The 14,358-nt window shown below is 41.4% G+C and overlaps 1 pseudogene; it reads right to left on the reverse strand.

Moving 5' to 3' along the window:
• Nucleotides 1-9,336: 9,336 nt before the first annotated feature.
• Nucleotides 9,337-14,358, reverse strand: part of LOC118670595 — a 318,393-nt pseudogene continuing 313,371 nt past the window's right edge.

Here is a 14,358-nt window from a genome sequence, read left to right on the forward strand (position 1 = left end):
TAATTATGTTCAATTTGTAACAATGAAATTGGGGGTCACCACAACATGAGGAACTGTAATAAAGGGTCGCGGCATTAGGAAGGTTGAGAATTACTGGTCTAAGGTGATGCTTTGCCTCCTGGTTTCTGCTCTCTTATTGTAAATAAATATTCTTTTCCTGATTGATTTAGTGCCTCATTTTTCTCATTTTTGTGCTTTTTGATGGTTCACTTTTAGAATGGCTCCCTGTGGTAGAGCTGAGGTGCTGTCTATTCCTAAGCATAATAAGGCTGCAATGTGCTTATAGAGAAAATACATATATTGGATGAGCTTTGTTCAAGCAGAAGCTGTAGTGTCTGTTGGTCATGAGTTCAATGTCAGTGAACCAACAATATATACTAAATAAAATAACATTAAGTAGAAACACGCATAAAGCAAGTTTATTTACTGATGGCTTGATGAAAACATTGTGACCAGAGGCTCACAGGAACCTAACATTATATTTCCCCTAGGAGCAATGGTATAGTATTCACTAATTCAGTGTTCCCAACAACTTTATAGAATGTAACTACTGTGAATAATGAGACTCAACTCTATCTAGGAAGGGAATGTGGTGTGTGCAGAGGACTGGCGACATCAGAGACTAACAGGGGAGGAGGACCCATAAGAAATTTTTCAAAGGAATTTTAAGACTGGAATAAATTCTAATGGACTAGGGAGTGGAAAGGAATGGTACCAACAAAGAGAAGACAGTAGGGAACATAAATTAATGCTAAGTTCTGAGAGCAATCCAACAAACACTCCTAAACTTCACCGATTTTGTAAAATTTTGAACTCAGTGAATTGCTGATTTTGCTCTGCATGAACATATATTGTTTTGGGGGAGCCTATCTGGAAATGTATTTTCTTTGCAGTTATCTTTATTTTAGAAAACCAAGAATCACATTACTTTTTCCCCCAGGAGGAAAGATCATGTGTAATACTGGTCTATTATACTCATTTCCTCATTGCCCCACAGACAGAAAGGACTCAATTCCAGCAGGTCATTTTTGTGCTTCAAATGCTCCCTCCTCCCTATGACACCCCACCCAACACTTTAGGACCAAACATAATTCTTTCCTAGAACATCCATAGTCTATTCTACACACCAGTAGAAAAGTAACACACATTGGCGTCAGACAGATATGGGTTTGGATTCCAGCTCAGCCATCTACCAGATCTCTCTGTCCTTGAGGAATGATTGACTGCCTGAAACTTTAGTTTCCTGATCTCTAAAACAAGTATTAAGTAAGAAAATACATGCTGGCCTCCACAATACTTCCTGACATGAAGCATCTGCTCAGTAAACCATAGCTGCTTTAGCTCTGACTTACCATGGCGTTTTCTGTGCACGCAGCGCTCTACCCAACATTGTCTCACTTGGGGCTCTGTGCCCTCATTCTTCCTTGTGCATAAAATTTGAAAAATGACTCTGAGACTTTTGATAGCAGGAGTCATACTTATATTATGACTATCTCACAGCCAACTCCTGCTCTTCTCTGACTGACTTCTAATCATTTTCAAGTTGCTCACTTTCCTTGTTGCCATCTCCATTGCCAATTGTCTGCCAAGCACCTCCTAGAAACTCATTCAGACTCTTACATAGATCTCCCAACCAGAGATCCTTTTTTAAAAAAATCTCTTCTGTCTGTGACCTATTATAATAGTAATAACCATTCTTTCCCAAGCTCTTAATACTTACCAGTGACTAAGATAAACCTATGACATACTCTTTCTCTAATTCTCTAACAACTGGACGAATATGTCCCATTCCTTTGTTTTGTAGATGAGGAAACTGAGTAGGGCTTAGAGAAGTTGTTACATGCCCGAGGCTACCTAGTCAATCGCCAGGTTAGGGTTCAACACCAAATCTATGTCAGTTCCAAAGCTTTTTCCAGGATGTCCTGCTCTATACCAATAAATCTTAAAGTCTACTGCCAATGAATCTTGCTAAGTCACAGTACTGCTCAAAATTCTGTCGATGCTCCTTTAAAATCCTGTAAATCCTTTTTGTTGGAGAAGAAAAAAATGTGACTCCCCTGATTTGGAATTTGAGTATCTCTATATGGGATCCCAGCCAAGAGCGCAAGTTTTATTTCACCGCCGCCCTTCATGAACATGACATGGCAAACAAGACCATCCGCCATGCTTCTGCATGGAAACCGGCATTTGCCAACCTCTGGGGATTTGTTTAGACTGCTCCTTTTGTTGGTACGCTCTCCACGCTGCCACTCTCATCTCTGAACACCCAAACCCACACGGCATCTTTCATGAAGCACACGTCCCATTCACTCCTTCATCCCATGCATTTAGTGTCTACTGAATGCCACGCAGTCTAATTTTCCATGCAACTCAGTGCCCTCTGGGGTGAGCACGCTGACAAGGTAAGTATAGGGGGAGGTGGCACAGAGTAGGGCATTAGCCAGTCAGGAGTGCCTTCCTGGAGGAGGTGAGCTCTTGGCTAAAATGGAAAGAGACGTTAGTGATAAAAAAGAATCACTCCTCAATCTGAACATCCACTGCATTTTTCCTGATCTTTCTTAAGATCTAACATTCTCCTTTGCATGAGAGTTTTTGTGTGATTTTTAAAAATATGTATTTTATCATTCCTGCTAGCCTGAGAGTTCTTGAAGGACATTATCTGTCGTGGTATTTTTTTTTTCAACTTTGACTCTTTTTTCCAAAATAGGAACTCAAAGTTGGTCATGAACCTAGACTTGGGAATGTGGATTAAGAATCCAGCCCCAACCTTTTTGAGCCAAGTGACCGTGGTTGGACTAGTTAAATTACCTCTTTAAGACTCCATTTCCACATGTGTAAATGAAACAAGAAAAAAATATCTGTCCCACAGAGCTGTTATGAGAACACAAAATAATTATGAAAATGTTTATATAATGCTTAGCATTGTACCTGGTACAGGGTAAAAGCTCTGTGCCATATGTTCAATATACTACCATATTTAGCTTTGTACTTCTAAAACAGTGAGTGATGTTATTTATTTTACAGACCTCTTAGCACAGTACACAAGAATAGTCCCATGTGAACACTCACTAACTTGAATTATCTTATTCCAGTTCAAATATATGCATATGAGCAAGATCCTATTCATGAAGACAGTATCACAGATATTTCTTTTGCAAGGCAGATTTTTGTTCTGCCCCAAATTCATAAAGAAACAGCAATTGAGGTTAAAAAGCTAGTGCTTAATCATATACCACCGTCTCCAGAGCTTATCAATTACTATACAAATGAGTCAAGTGACTCGTTGTTAAGTGTGTGTGTGTGTGTGTGTGTGTGTGTGTGGTGGTTAGGGTATTTAATTAAAGAAATAAAGAGAGAAACAGAAAAAGAATCCAGGCCTAGTTAAAAGTTAAACCCCTATTATTCTTTCTAAGCAGCGTTTGTGGTTGTTTCTTGGTTTAGATGGTGGTGGTTTTTAATTACCCGATACAAGAACACTCATCGAAGAAAGGAAGTCCCATTAAATTTCCCCAAGTCCACCTCTATAATTCAGGCAAATAGAGAAGGAAGGGCAGATCATGAATTTAAAGGATTGTAAAAAAAAAAAAAAAAAAAAAAAAAAGTCACTGTATTACCTTCAAATGCACAGGGGGATATCAGCTACCTCTCTACTAATTAAACAGACCCACATTGAAACTCTCTGGATAGAAATAATATAATAGGTTAGCATATTGAGCACACAATACTATACACCATTCCAGGGAGGCCAGGAGAATCTACCTCCTTTCCTGGGTGAGAGAAACATGCAAACATCCAACTTCACTTTGAGACAAAATGAAGTAACACAAAAGGGAGGCAAAGGTAGCATGTTGTCTGAGCTTCCAGGATGGATCAATCATTGCAATTAGGAACAACTACTATTCTTATCTAGAGGAAAGAACATTTCATCTGGGTTTTGAAGACTAAACTCACAGGGATAACTAGGGAACTCATCTTTGCTGAGAACTTACTCTGTGCCATATGCTCTATATACTACCATATTTTACTTAATTTTTAAAGCAAAATAGTTATTAGTGTTGTGTTCTCCATATAGATATAAGGCACTTCTCCTGGGGCCACATCACCAGAGGGCAGGGGTCTGGATTCTGATGTGGGCCTGGATGATGCCCCAGCCTGCGATTGCCCCTCCCCTTGAGTCCCGGAGCTCCCAGATGGAATGCTGGAGGTCAGCTACCTGGGAAATGAGGTTAAAGTCACGGTGCCCGATTTTCTGTTATTTGCAACCAAGCAATGAACGCGCAAAAGCCTTGATAAGCAGTTCATGCCTGGAAGCCGATATGCTCACTGCCAATACTGCTTACACTACTCATTGCCCAGTAGAGATGAACTGATTACAGCTAACGTATAGCTAATTTATGTAATTAATAAGGATCGTTGGATGGAATTGAGTGAATCTCTCTCTCATCAGAGACAGTGTAAAGGTTAACCTTACCTCCGTTCAAGCCTAATTATAATAAATTATACAAAATACTGAATTCCTCAGCGATCTAATGAGGTGTCCCCAGGCCTTGGATTAAGACACCAGGCCACTGGGTCCTAGCATATAGCTGCCATCCGTGGGAAAGGCCAGGGAAATACAAGCGAGCATTGTTGCAATGTGGTAGTAGAAACAGCAGTGTGCTCAGAGAAAACAAACAGAAAACAATGCGATGCTCTTCTCGAATGGAATGACTCCATACGTTATAGTTCCTCCATGTGCTGGGGTGGTACAGTTATCCAACATTGCACTGCATGCTTCTTTGGGTCTCCTCCGTGAGCTCCACCCCATCTCTCCAAGAGTCTTTGGTCTCTTCTCTAACTGATCTAATCTACTCTCACCCACGAGGTGACCTCATTCACTCTCACAGTTTTTAACACCACTCACCACTCAAAACCTCCACGTTTCTATCTCTATGGCCCTCTCCTGCACCCTAGATGCGTTTGTCCCACTGCCGGCTTCACATCTCGACTCTAATTCCCAAAAAGTATCTCAAACCTAACATGTCCCAAATTGAATTATTGATTTTGGTCTGTGAGAGTATCATTTAACTATTTAAGTGCATTGGCATGATATGCTAGTATAATGAGAAAAATTATTCTGTTAAAATGTTAAGGGAAAGCAGAGAATCAGCTTTATATGAATACTACTATAACACATGAAAATGTAAAAGTAAGTAGGAAGAATTCTGAAAAAAATCAGCAATATGCTAAAAGTAATGGTGTTAAAGTTATGGGATCAAAAGTAATTTTTTCCCTTCTTATTCATTTCTAAATGTTCTACTATATGGATTATTTTATTACATTTTATAATGAAAATGTGAGTGTTTGTGTGTGTTTAATCATTTAAATGTTTAAGAGGAGATTGTTCTTCGACTAGAAACAATACTTTATGTTCTTTCAATTACTGGGTCCACGCACTACAGGCAAATTAGGAACAGAGTTCTTTGAACAAGAACATGATAATAAAAGATTAGCAGACAATTTTCCTACATTGATGTGGATCAGCCATGCAGTCAACTCAGTTGGCAGCCAAAAGCCCAAACGTACAGACTCGGGAATTTTTTTAATCACATAAATATAGCTATTGGTATACTCAATGATGTGAATTGCTGGGCATGCTCAGAGGCCCTCAGAATAATGCTATATTATTTTGCTTTCCGGTGAAGTCAAGATGCTATTCTCAAGAAAAGGGCTAGAATAGCCACATCATTCAAGAACATTCATTCATAGATTCAGAGAAGCTGGTTGGCTTTGGCCAAGCTCCTTTCCATCACTGGTCTCAGTCTTCTCATCTATAAAGTGGGAAAGTAAGGAAGAAAAAATGGAAGAACGAGAAGAACAGAGGGAGGAATGTCTTCCATCTGATCAGGTTGTTATATGCATTAAATGTTACAACAATTTAGCAAAAGAGCTGGTTTACAATACATGCTCAAAAATCCATCCTTCATCCATTCAAACTGGCATGTGTTAAAAACTTAGCATGTGCCAGGCCTGTGCTGGGTGACATGGATATAGCAGTGGACAAGGCTCATTCCCCTATTCTAAAGAGGAGTCTAGGCTGGCAGGGGAGTCCAAGAAATAAAAGACTATTAAAAACCTGTCGGAGATGCACCAGGTGTGCAGAAAGCACGGTGCTGTGACAGCACAGAGGAGGGCAGGATGGTACAGGACAAATAACCCCTACGTACACTAAAGGGTGTTTTTAATATCAACAATAACGAATGTCCATTAAATGCTAGTCACTGTTCAGAGCTTGTCAAAACTTTCCACTTGCATTATCTCATTGATTCTATTCAATGATGAATATCCCTATTTTCAGACAATTGAGACACAGAGTGGTTAAGCAACTTTCCTAGAATCACACAGCTACTCATCACTGGAACCAAGAACTAACTTTCCCAGCCTCTATGCACACCGCCTCCTGGCTATCGTGCTTATTAAGTGAAGTAACAAATGCAAAGTGTATTAGACCATCACCTGCCACCTAGCAACTACCCAGTACATGTTAGCTAGTCTTAGCAATAGCAGTAGTAACAACAGCAGTGAGAGTAATAGCAAAAGTTGTAGTGAGTAGTACCAGTAGTAACAGTCATAGCAGTGGTAGTAATAACAGTAGTAGCAGCAGCAAAATGCAAGGCACTCTGCAAATGCTGGCCCTTATTGCTAGACTGGGCTTAGCAGCCTTCTAAGAAGCAAGGGAAAAAGTGCCCTTGAACTCCTGTGTCTCAGGGATCCATTTCTTGGTACAGAAGAAAGACTTCCATACATAATAGAGCTGGTGATTTAGAATAAAATCTTCTGAAGTTTCAAAGTGAATAGTTGAATTTCCAATAACCAAACAATCTAGGAAAATGTCATTTTTTAGGGTTAGTGACAAAGGGACATCAGAGTGAAGTCTCGTGGGCACACTTAGCATCAGGGGGCGCTCTAACAAGCACTTCACAAGGACGAGGCCGTTTCTTCCGTAGGACTGCTATGTATTATCCCCTTTCCACACAGGAGAAGACAGAGGGTCAGAAACAGTACACCATTTGCTCAAGATCACACACCTCGTAGGAGCAAAGCCAGGATTTTAACCCAGAGGCATTAACTCAGCTCACCTGGCTGCTGGGATGAAGGTGAAGTGCAACACACGCGGGCTGAGAGGGGTTCAGACTTGGACAAGAAAAGAGGGAAGGGCAGGGCGTACTGGAGAGAGGCGCCGCAGAACAGAAGTTTGGGTGGAGATGAGTGTGCTGAGACTGAGGGCAGTGAGGAGCGAGCTGGCCAGCTGTCAGGCGTGAGCCTGGGCCCTGCCCGCCCAGAGCTCCCCACCCAAGAAAAACCACAGCCAAGACACACACTTGTTTAGAATGTCTTGTTTTTAAGTTGTGTTTTGTTTTTGTTATGTGGACAGAGGTTTACAAGACCGAGATCGGAACACTGAGGGAAAACAGCTTTTGTTTTTGATTTTGGTTTCTTCCAAAATGCACCCAAAGTAATAAAAACATTTGTAAATGTTACTTGGATTTGGAACGATATTTGGGGCCACATTTATACACCAATTTGAATTCTCTTCCTAATGAAACCCTTCTAGAATTAGCTCTGACGCAAAATAACCATCATAGCCTTAGAATGGTAGTCATGTATTCAATCAACAAACACCCTGTTTCAGACCATTGGCTCAGCAATGTAGACATGGCAGCGAACACCAAGAGTCACCATCCTTGCTCCGTGGATTTCACACTCTTTCTAGTTGGAAGAGATGGGCAATAAATACAAAACCAAATCAATAAGATAATATCAGACGGAGACACACACCTGGGCAATGGAATTTGGCAGTTACATCATAAGGGTGCGTCTTTGATGTTTTTTATTGGGAGTGACATGAAAGAGAGCGATTCAGGGGGAGGATTTACACTAAGTTGGGTGGACAGGATTAGCCATGAGAAAGTTATGCTTGGATTGAGAAGGAACCATAAGAAGGAATCCCAGGGAGCTCTGAGGCCAAAGGGAGCCAGTGGGAGGAACTAGCTAGAGCAAAGTCCCCAACACTGATGAAAAGTTGGGGTGTTAGAGGAACATAAAGAACCCGGTGTGGCTTGAAGTAGGAGATGGTATCCAGAACGGACTCGGGGTCCTGATCTGGAGGAATGCCACAGGCTTGGTGTAAGGAATGCGGGTTTTACTTTAAGTGTCGTATTTGAGGATGTTACACAGATCAGAGATGGAGCGTATTTTCATTGGGGAAAACATGTGCTCCGTAACTGTGTAGAGAGCAGATTGGAGGGGGGCAAAGGAAGATGACAACCAGTTAGGAAGGTAATAGAGGGGTCAAGGTGGGTGAGGATGGGGCATTGACTAGGAAGGTTTTGGTTTATTTGGAGCAAAGCACATGGATTTGGGAAATGTTTTCAAGATGGAGGTAAGAGGTCTCAGTGAAGAGGAGCTGTGGGGCATAAGGGGATTGGTGAAATCAGGAAGATCCCTCGGTTTGGCTTAAGGAACTGGATACATGACAGTGTCCGTCAACAAGACGTGGAGGTTGGGGGAAGAGCAAGCTTCGGGAGGTTTGGGGAACGGAATTCAAAGGTTCTGTTTGGACATAAAAGGTTAGAAATGGTTATTAGACATTCCCCACCTTGGGAGAGAGAAGAGGGGGAAAGGGCTCAAACCATCTCAAAATGGACACATTGAGCCTCAGTTTCCTCATTTATGAAATAACAGACACCTCACAGGCTAGTTTTACAAACAGAATTAAATGCTATTTATAAAAGTCTCCAAACTGTCTGACCCCCAATCCCTGGTCCGTTGCAGTGCCACACCAAGGTCCCATTAAGGCCAATGTCACAAAGGTTAGAATTTCTCAAGAGACAAGGTTAATTAATTGATTTGCTAAGCCAAGATCCTTGGTCCTGTGGTCCCCAACCACACTGCTTTCCTTCTCCTTATCCCCCCTGGACCAACTCCATCTCCAACATGTCTTTATATAGCACACAACAGTTGCAATACATTTGGGTTATTTCCCAGGGGCTGCTGAATCCAGGTCCCCAGGAAAGAAAAGATCTTCAAGAGTTATGTCCTGGTGACATATGACCCCCCCGGGAGTCATAATTGGCATGGGCCAAGCCCTGTTACAAAATGTTAAGTCAAGTGACAGCTAATTGCCATTGGCTAGAATAAGTCATGGCTTCCCTTAGAGCCCTGGGTTGGTGCCCAGTAGGGTGAGTGGCAGGCAAAGGAGTCAGTCAGTGGGTACTTGAGGGCACCAACAGGCTTGCATCATTAACTGCCCTCTCTGCCACATTTCATTGTCCAAAAAAAGAGGGTGACAGAGTATGCAATAATAATAGCTAACATTTATTGAGTGCCTACTCTGTACCAAATACTTGGGCAAGTCCTTCCATGCATTATCTTATTTAGTCCTTCTAGCAATCGATCAGACACAGCTGGGTTCATTTTGTAGCTCTAGGACTCAGTAGCTTTGTGATCTTGGGCAAGTTATTTAGGCTCTCCATGCCTCATTTGTCTTAAAGTAAAAAAAAAAAAAAAATGTATCTTCCTTGTAGAGTTAAATGTGAAAATGCATGTAAAACTCTTAACGGAGCTCTTGGGGAATAGTAGTCAAAGAAAGTTAGCTATTCTTACTATAAAGTTTTGATCCCTGGAAAAGATGATTCCTTAAGCCGCCATTAGTTGAGTGAATATGAGGGGTCAGAATACAGATTGGATAATACCCAGAGATAAATTCTCCCACCAGCTCTTGGAGAAAAAAATAAATAAATTGTGAGAAGCAGCCCTCATGGTCCTGGTGTCCAGTTCTCTGGAAATTCTCCACAATGGCCAACGCATAAAGATGTCTTGACCCCCGTAGGTTTTCCAGCAAGTCTCATTAGAGCGAATGACACCATGTTCCAGACACCCCTGGGCTTCGAGAGAGTCATCACAGTGCTCGATGATAGTCAACCCTGGGGTGCGTGCTTCCTGCACAAGAGCCTTGCAGTCTTCAGGACGTTACATCATAAGGGTGTCAGAGAGGGGATGACATCACAGTCTTCGTTTTCCTGTTAATTAGAAGATGCATTAACTATCCATGTTCTTCCACCACAAAGCCCTCAGATATAACTGGGGGTTGGGCAGGAGATCGGCCGCCTCAGACACCCTCTGAAAGGAACAAAAACCCTGGAGGTTAGAGTTAAGGAGTGCTGTCACACTCTTTAGTTTTCATATCCCTGACGATGGTACCTAACTAGGGGCTCAGATAAACCTCATCATTTGACAAGTTAAAGCTGAAGATCCAAACCCAGCACACATTTCAAAGTGTTCTGTGGGTCCTTCAACACTCGTGACTTTTATTTCTTCAGGTTATTAAATCTACTATGAACAAGGCATTGTGGTAGATATTGAGAGACAAAAGGGCCTACTCATCAGTCTTGCTTGGCCAGTAGGATCATGGGCAGTGGAAATGGCTTGTTGGCCTGGCTTCTCTTTCATATCCTTCTGCAGAGGTGAACTGAGTCTCCAGATGGACACGTCTCACCTCTCCCCAGGCCCTCCCATGACCCTCCTTCTGGGACTACTCATTCAAAGGCTGGTGGAATAGGCCTTCAGGAATATTGACAGTTGCTTTAGCTGTCACTCTGTTCAATGTCAAAGTATACAGTTACTCCCTCTTCTTAGCTCAAACCTCACCATTATTTGGCAAATGTAAAGTTGATCTCTGGCAATTATTTAGTTTCACTGACGTCTTTACTCATATTTGATTCTTTGATGTTTTTATTGGGAGTCGATGGAAAGCAAAGAATCTCCTGAAACCCCTATTCTGCCATCTTCAAACCAATTTTCTCATTTTCCAGTGAAGGAAACCGGTCCAGAGATATAGTCAGAGTCAAGACACCCTGAGAAGCAGTGATGTGCCAAATTCTTATCTCTTGGCTCCAACCTTATGTGGGATAGCAACGTCTCTGGGCAGGAGGGCTCCCTGGCTTGATGCTATGATGATAACCTGAGGAGGGGAAATGTTGTGTTGGAAGAGTATTGCCTCCAGCCATTTCTCACTGCCTCCTTGCTAACCCCAAGAGAGCTCATCTGGTCTCAAAAACTTGGAAATATAGTTTGGTCAGCAAGTTCATTACATGTAATTTACTATCTCATTCCGTGTGCAGAATCAAATTTGGTGAGAGAATTAGAAGGAGCTGTGGTTTCCCAGTCAATTAACATTTATTAAGATCCATCTGTAAGATAAATTGTAAGGTAAGTGGATTCATTTATTCACTCAATATGGTTCATGCCCTTTTCACATGGCAGAGGCAGCGACATGTGGCAGCCTCAGAACTCAAGCTTGAGAGCCGAGCAGCTTTGGGTTGCCCCTGGGTTTACTTACCAGCTGTGTGGTTTGGGATAAATTCCCTCATCTTTAGGGGTTGGACTTTCCTCTACATTAAAATGTGGGCAAAAGTTTCTACTGGACAGCCCCTTTAAAATAAAATGACGTAGGTTAAGTAATTCACATGGCACTTGGCACACTGTCTGAAAATTACAAGTAATAACAGTACGTGCGAGGTTATGGTTGGATGAGAGTATTCGAGATGAGCAGGCTACCTCCTGTCGTATTTAGGAAAACATTTGAGACATTTTTCAGATGTTTATTTTGCACGCGAAACACTGATTTGTTAGTAAAAGGGCCGAGTGTTTGCATGGTCCTCTTGGGCCAACACACCTTGACATAGATGTTTCACTCTTGAATCTGCTTGGTCTTACAATTTTCGTCTTATTCCTAAAACAGATTCTGACTAGGCCAGGGAGTTTCCTGTAAATCACTCAAAATAAGGACTTTTTTTGGACATCATTTGCGTCTTCATCTTCTTTTGGTTTAACGTGAAATTTTAACTTCCAGTCCATGGGATTGGACTCTGGTAATGTTTTTCTAATACGTACACCCTACAATGAATTTATATCACATGTGAGAAAGATCACCTCTTCCAACCCAGCCAGCCAAGAGTGAAGAGAAAGTAAAATGAGGTAAACGGATTATTCATGTGAAAAATCAGGTTAATATATATAATAAAATAAGATGCGTGATAAATATATTTTCATATTTTTTCTTTTATATGTGTATACTTAAATAGTCAAAACCCTTCAAAAATATACATCTAACTATCGGTAGTGGTAAACTGTAGAAAGTGGGACTATGTATTATTTCTTCTCTTTGTATGTGTGTGTCTTTTCAGAAAAGAGTACAGCAGACCTATGTTGTTCATGCAATAAGGTAAATAGCACAGTTAAAATTAGGTTAAAAATCATACTTATCATAGTACCTGGCAAATTGTAGGTGCTCAGTGAATGTTTAATGATTGAATGAATGGCCCACAATCTGGGCAATTCCTAATACCTTAACATTTCAGCTGCCCTGGCATATCCACCATTCTAGCTCAACCACTAGATAATCCCTCCAGTATAACAAGAGAAAAGGGAGAAAGGGGGAAGATGGAGAAAGAAGATTTAGGAATAAGGGGTGATGAGGGACAAGTTACACCACTTGGACATGGAATGTTGCACATAGAAGGCAAGCTATGAAAAGGGGACTCAGATTTCTTGGCACTGTGTAGGCACTTCACGAAGAACACAGCCCCCACTCCTTTGCAACTCCCAGCAGGCAGGAATCAACCTGACCTGTGACAAATGCAATTAGAGGCAATGATTTGAATCAAGGCCTCCTGACTCCGGTTCAGCATTCCTTCTGATAAAGAAACACATCTACAAAATATGTGTACATATGCAAATTCCATTTAACTTGGGGGTTTTGACGGGTTAGGGGAAATAGGAAAGATAGAGAAGAATCAGAACATTGAAGGAAAAGGAACGTAAGGGGCGTATTTATGAGCCCCAGTTAAATATTTACAACCTCAAGTCAAATAAGATTTATGAATGGCAGACATGTTTTTAGGACCTACAGGAGAATCAGTCCATGAAGAAGAAAAGAAGTAACTCACCCAGTGCAGAAAGTGCCTCATCAGCCCAGACAAGGCAGCAGGGAGAAATTTAGCAGCAATCTGTGGGAAGAAATTTTCCATTGTATGTTTAGGGTGTCATTCACTGCTCTGCCTGGTTCTTGTGTTCAAAGAAATGTCGCAGAGTCTATTTCTCTTTCCTACATCCTTGGGTTTTTGCCCTCTCCCCACCCCTGCCAAACCTCTACACTGGAAGACAGAAATTAACTGACTCCATTATTTACTCCAACACCCCAAAGTGCACCTTCCTATGCTAAGGGATGATTTCAATGTAGACCACTGATGCCCCTGGATAACTTAGTGTGCAATCAAATGGGGCAGGAGAATTGTGTTGCCTATATGGCAATTCTCCACTTAGAGGCAAGCCCTTCTTTCAGATCATCCTTTTACTTTCAACTCAGAAACAGAACCTGTAGGTTAGCCGGCATCTCAACATCTTCACAGATGGCCAGGATGAGTTCTCACTGCTCTTCACACCCTCCTTGCCCACAATGGTTTAAATGATAAATAAAAGCTCAATGTGTTATTGAAGATTTACATTTTCAACAGAGACAAAGGCCAGACACTGAGGTGACACTATTCCTGTCCTTCACTGAGGGCATTGCTTCTCTGGCTGGGAAAGGTTTGGGAAGGACCATAAGAAGTTTGGGGTCCCTCCATCCCACCTCCTTGACCTTGTCTTTTCCCCTGTGTTGTCGCTGACTGACTTTTAATCTGAGAGAGAACTTTGTCTGTATTGAGTGTAAAAAAACCCAACACTTTGGTTCCCTGTAAGTGAAATCATCATAAACATCAGTTAATTAAAATTTGGATTTGATCTTAATTTTATTATTAAGTGATTAGAACATTACTTAAGGTATTATTAACTGATATTATAAACAAATTTCAAAAATAATTTTATTTTTAATATTTTTGAGAGCGAGAGAGATAAGTTTACTGTTCCATTTATTTATGCATTCATTGGTTGATTCTTGTGTGTGCCCTGACCTGGGATCAAATCTGAAACCTCGATGTAACTCCTCAAGATGATGCTCTAACCAACTGAGCTACTGGCCATGGACAGCCAAGGGTAATTTAATAGTGATATTATAGTATTCATTATCTTAATGAACCCCTATTTGCCATATATTCCACTTCAGACTAAAATGGATGCCTCATGAGAGAAAGAGAGGGAGAGGGCGAGGAAGAGAGAGAGTGAAAGAGATAGAGAAAGGAGGGAGGAGGGAGATAAAAGGAAAACAGTTGCCCTCTGTGTTTTCTCCATCAACTGTCTCTGGACCACACGTGGCTTTTAAATCAGTCTCCTCTGCTCTAATTGCAACGACTCAAGGTAGCTCCGAGTGAGGACACC

Source organism: Myotis myotis, unplaced genomic scaffold (assembly GCF_014108235.1).
Source record: "Myotis myotis isolate mMyoMyo1 unplaced genomic scaffold, mMyoMyo1.p scaffold_m19_p_16, whole genome shotgun sequence".
NCBI lineage: Eukaryota > Metazoa > Chordata > Mammalia > Chiroptera > Vespertilionidae > Myotis > Myotis myotis.